This window comes from Macaca thibetana, chromosome X (genome assembly GCF_024542745.1).
Source record: "Macaca thibetana thibetana isolate TM-01 chromosome X, ASM2454274v1, whole genome shotgun sequence".
NCBI lineage: Eukaryota > Metazoa > Chordata > Mammalia > Primates > Cercopithecidae > Macaca > Macaca thibetana.
Window position 1 is genome coordinate 30583492 of NC_065598.1, and position 6149 is coordinate 30589640.

Below are 6149 nucleotides of genomic sequence, written 5' to 3' on the forward strand. Positions count from 1 at the left end.
AATCCTCCACTGAGACTGGCTGGCTGTATTAAGCTTCTCTTTCCTTTGTGACAAAATATCTCAGTGGCACTACCATTCATTCATGAAATATGACTATTGTCAGCTCCCCATCCCCACCCCCAACAATCTTCTTGACTTATTGACCCAAGTATACCAGACATTCATTCAATCGAGTCTTTGTTTTTTCTTCTTCTTTTGAGACAAGGTCTGGCTCTGTCACCCAGGCTGGAATGCAGTGGCACAATCTCGGTTCACTACAACGTCTGCCTCCTGGGCTCAAGCCATCTTCCCACCTCAGCCTCCCAAGTAACTGAGACCACAGGTGTATACCACCATGCCTGGCTAAATTTTGTAGAGATAGGGTTTTGCTGTGTTGCCCAGGCTAGTCTCAAATTCGTGAGCTCAAGTGATCTACCTGCCTCGTCCTCCCAAACTGCTGGGATTACAGATGTGAGCCACTGCACCCAGCCTCAATCAAGTCTTTATGCAGCTCCCATTATTTGCCAGGTGCTATGTACAACTGTATATATGTATAGAAAAACCTCATTTGGAGACATGAGGGTTTTTTTTGTCTTAAATTGTTCCTCAGCAATGTGTAAAACAAGGGCTAGCATTAGGTAGAAAGATGTGACTTAAATCTACTTACCAGAAGATTCAAGTCCCAGCTCCATGTCAGAAAAAAAAATGCTCAACCACTAATTTTTTTGTTTGTTTGTTTGAGATGGAGTCTCACTCTTGTCGCCCAGGCTGGAGTGTAATGGCGCAATCTCGGCTCACTGCAACCTCAGCCTTCTGGGTTCAAGCTCAGCCACTTATTTTTTATGAGAGATAAACCTAGAATGTTCCAAGTGGAAAGCCTATCTGTTGACCAAAGGTAATGTGTTTATACTAGTCCAAATAACTGGTTATGAAAAAGCCAGAGTTCTAAAGTTAAAATGGAAAAGTAAGCTTGTGTATGTGAATTTTTTTCATTTGATCTCTCGTGTCAAAAGCACAAACAGCACAAAAGCTATCAAAATTTAAAGGGTTAATGATGTAAGAGTACTTTAAGCCAAATATATTTTGATGACCATGTGACTCAACCAAATCTACGACTCACTTTCAATGCAAATATACTTAAAAATCTCAAAAAAAGCCCCACTTTAGCGAAGTCGAATTTTCATGACAATTGCTTCACATCCATGGGATCTCAGGTATTTCACCAAAGTAGATGGTGTATGGCTGGTCATGGTGGCTCACGCCTGTAATCCCAGCCCTTTGGGAGGCCGAGGCAAAGGGCTCTCTTGAGCCCAGGAGTTTGAGACCAGCCTGGGCAACATGGCGAAACCCTGTCTCTACCAAAAATACAACAAATTAGTTAAGTCTGGTGGTGTGTGCCTGTGGTCCCAGCTACTCGGGAGGCTGAGATGGGAGGATCCCTTGAGCCTGGGAGGTGGAGGTTTCAGTGAGCCGAGATTGCACCACTGCACTCCAGTCTGGGTGACAGAGTGAGACCCCCTATCATAAATAAATAAATAAATAATAAAGTAGGTGGTGTTATCAGGAGGTCAAAATCCTAGTCCTCAGACATTTTAAAGTAAAAACTTTTGCAACTCTAGTCCAGTGGTTCTAATCCCTGGCTGGAGATCAGAATTATTAGGGAGTTTTTAAAACATTGATTCCTGGGTCCCAACAGCTATTAACTTCTGAGTTAGGTGGCCTAGGGTGAGGTCTGAACAAGATCTAGTCATGTAAAGCATGACTGTACCTTCGATTGGGGAATAAAAATCTGCAGCTCACATTGGCTTAAAGATAATACAGGACATAAAACAACAATCCATCCATCAACTGAAATTGTATAACTCTAGCAATCTGAGGGGGCCCAATCATCAGGCAAACATCCTTAAAGATCACACTAAAGACAAAGATCACCTGCTCAAAACGGGTATAAAAATCTCAAGTTTCTGAGGCAGAGATAGGCATCTTCCATTCCACTGCTGGAGATGATACGTGGGACTCCCTCAGAGAAGACTTAGAGACCACAAATGAAATCAGTAGGTGCTTTTGTCAAAATACCCACTTGTAAGAGTTGCATAGAGCTCAGGAGCACAAAAAAGCGCTACAGGGTGGGTCCAGTGGCTCACGCCTGTAATCCCAGCCCTTTGGGAGGCCCAGGCGGGCAGATCACTTGAGCTCAGGAGTTCAAAACCAGCCTGGGTAACATAGTGAGACCTTGTCCTTACAAAAAATTAAAAAATTAGCTGGATGTGGTAGCATGTGCCTATAGTCCCAGCTACTCAGGAGGCTGAGGTGCCTGACTTCATAGAGTTAGGAAACTCATCTGCTGCCAAAACCTGCCTGATCCTTCTTTTGTAAACAATCATAATCATTTTTAGTGTGGTTTTAAAACCATGGACTTGGCCGGGCGCGGTGGCTCAAGCCTGTAATCCCAGCACTTTGGGAGGCCGAGACGGGCGGATCACAAGGTCAGGAGATCGAGACCATCCTGGTGAACCCGGTGAAACCCCGTCTCTACTAAAAAATACAAAAAACTAGCCGGGCGAGGTGGCGGGCGCCTGTAGTCCTAGCTACTCGGGAGGCTGAGGCAGGAGAATGGCTTGAACCTGGGAGGCGGAGCTTGCAGTGAGCTGAGATCCGGCCACTGCACTCCAGCCTGGGTGACAGAGCAAGACCCCGTCTCAAAAAAACAAAAAACAAAAAACAAAACAAAAAACAAAAAACCATGGACTTTTCCCATAGTTTAAAATTCAAAACCTATGCTTTTGGTGAAACAACTCAAAAGACCCAAAAAATCTGACACATTTTAATTAGTATTTCATTACTCCCTTCTGAATCATAAGAGTTTTTCAAAACTATGGCATTAAAACCGGGGTATGGTGGCTTCTGCCTATAGTCCCAGCTACTCAGGAGCCTGGGGTAGGAAGATTGCTTGAGCCCAGGAAGTTGAAGTTGCAGTGAGCTGAGATGGCACCACTGCACTCCAGCCTGAAGGACAGAGTGAGACCCCATCTCTTAAAAGAAAAAACTAAAAATAAAATAATGGAGTTCAAGTTTATGGTTAAACTTCACCAGCATGGCCAACATGGTGAAACCCCGTCTCTACTGCAAATACAAAAATTAGCTGGGCATGGTAGCAGGCGCCTGTAATCCCAGCTGCTTGGGAGGCTGAGGCACAAGAATCTCTCAAACATGGGAGGCAGAGGTTGTAATGAGCCAAGATCACACCACTGTACTACAGCCTGCACCACAGAGTAAGATTCCATCTCAAAATAAAACAAAACGAAAAACAAACCCTGCCTTGTTAACAAATGTTAAGTATATAATACAGCATTGTTAGCACTATGCTCTATAGACCTCCAAAACTTAGTTTGCATAACTGAAACTTTGTACCCTTTAACCATCACTTCCCCATTTCCTTGTTCCCCTAGCCCTGGCAACTGCTAGTCTACTCTGTGCTCTATGAGTTGACTCTTGATTCCGCATATACATGAAATCATATAGTATTTGTCTTTCTGTGCCTGGCTTATTTCTCTTAACCTAGTACCCTCCAGGTTCATCTATATTGTTGCAAAGGGCAGGATTTCCTTTGTTTTTAAAGTAGAATAATATTCTGTTGCATGTACATGCCATAATTTCTTTGTAACATTAGAAAGCTATATTTCTTAATAGCATTTGCTACATGTGTGTCTATACACACCGTTTTACATCTTCAGTATACACTGCTTCATTCATTTGAGCTCCATGGGAGAGGGTATGTGGAAGAATTTATTTCCAATTGGGGAAGTGAGGCATTGTCTGTAAGAATTTTTGTCGGGGCACACATAATTCTGGAAAAAGTGGACGCCTTAGCAGACAGGGTCCATCTGCCTTGTGCTTTATATTTCTCTAAGAATGAGCAAAGATTCATATTCCTAACGGCACAAATACTTGCAAACTTGAACTCCATTGTTTTATTTTTAGGGTTTTTTTAAGAGATGGAGTCTCACTCTGTCGCTCAGGCTGGAGTGCAGTGGTGCATTCTCAGCTCACTGCAGGTTCAACCTCCTGGGCTCAATCAGTCCTTCCACCTCAGCCTCCCACGTAGCTGGGATTCTAGGCAGAAGCCACCACACCCAGGTTTTAATGCCACAGTCTTTAGAAACTCCTATGATTCAGAAAGGAGTAATGAAAGAGTTACTTTTGGTATGATGTTGAGGAAATTTCTGTAATTGGGTTTAGAAATCAAAGTAGAAATTAGATTATGATTCCATTGTATTAACACAAGTTTCATTTAGGTCTAATTTAGATTGTTGAGAGTCAGCATTACAGAGCACTTTTATATATATATACACACCACACATACATATATATGTGTGTGTGTGTGTGTGTGTGTATATATATGCTTGTGTATGTATGTGTGTATGTATGTGTATGTATATGTGTGTGTGTATGTATGTGTATATATATGTGTGTGTGTGTGTGTGTATGTATATATATATAAAGGTTTGTAACAGCAACATTGTGAAAACTAGAAGGCCTAGTCTGGATGCAATATTCAACATATCACTTTTGAGAACAGGATTAACGGTTTGGGTTGCCTAAGATAACTTGATGTCCTTACAAACTTTTGATATTTAAACTTTTATCTTTTAAAATAATTGTAGATTCACAGAAGATAGCAAACATAGCACATAGAGTCCTATGAACCCTTCACCCAGCTTCTCCCAGTGGTAACATCTTTTATGACTTTAGCATAACACCATGATACTTGATATTAAAAATGGTTTAAGTTCATTCCAGGTTTGTAGCAAAGGAAACAAACGGGCCAAGTAATTTCATCTGAGATGTAATTTCATCTGGCCTCCACTGTGGAAGATTGCATAGAAAAAGAATAGTGGTATATGCTCTTTTAAGATAAATAACCATTAGTTATGTAAAAGGTGGTAATTCGTGTATGCGAGAGAACCATTCATTAGTTAGAATATGGTGTAAGACTCATCTGCCTTACATTTAACGTAGTGCATGATGGTTACTGACCAAGCTGGAGTCCCCACAACTTCATATATCCTCAAAATTGTAATTTAAAGTCTTCTATATTCAGTTGCCTATAATTAATATGACAATCCTTAAGTCACATAATATGTTCAATTCTGTAGAATAAATTGCACTATTCTAAGAGATTGTGTGGCAGTTTAAAATCTAATGAGACTCCCATACATTAATATTTCAATATAAATAATCATTAGATTCACTATTTGATATCTGCTTAATTGAAATATATATAAATATTTTGACCAAGCAGCTTATCCATGTGGATGGATTTAAAAGAGCTAAGATTTCCAGTATCTTTATTTTTTTTTGACTGCCTTATTAAGGTATGATTGACATCTAAAAAGCTGCACATACTTAATCTTGATGAGTTTGGGGATAAATATATATCTGTGAAAGCATCACTGTCAAGGTCATCAATATATCCAAAAGTTTGTGTGTGTGTGTGTGTGTGTGTGTTTTATGAAACAGGGTCTCACTGTGCCACATAGGCTGGAGTGTAGTAGTGCAAACCATACTTCACTGAAACCTCAAACTCCCTGGGCTCAAGCAATTCTCCTGCCTCACCCTTCCGAGTTCATGGGACTACAGGCACACACCACCATACCTAGCTAGCTTAAACATTTTTTTGTAGAGACAGGATCTTACTATGTTGCCCAGGCTGATCTTGAACTTCTAGCCTCAAGCTATTCTCCTGCCTCAGCCTCCCAAAGTGCTGGGATTACCGGTGTGAGCCACCATTTCTGGTTGCTTGTTTTGTGGTAAGAACAAAATATAAAATCTGCTCTACAGATCACTTGAAGATAGGAGTTTGAGATCAGCCTGGCCAAGATGGTGAAACCCCATATCTACTAAAAGTGTGAAAATTAGCTGGGCATGGTGGCGGACGCCTGTAATCCCAGCTACCTGGGAGGATGAGGCATGAGAATCTCTTGAACCTGGGAGGCAGAGGTTGTAATGAACTGAGATTGTGCCACTGTACTCCAGCCTGTGGGACAGAGTGAGACTCCATCTCAAAAAGAAAAAAAATAAAAAACTACCATTAACAAATGTTAAGTACACAATACAGTAGCACTATGCTCTATAGATTTCCGAAACTTAGTTTTGTATAACTGAAACTC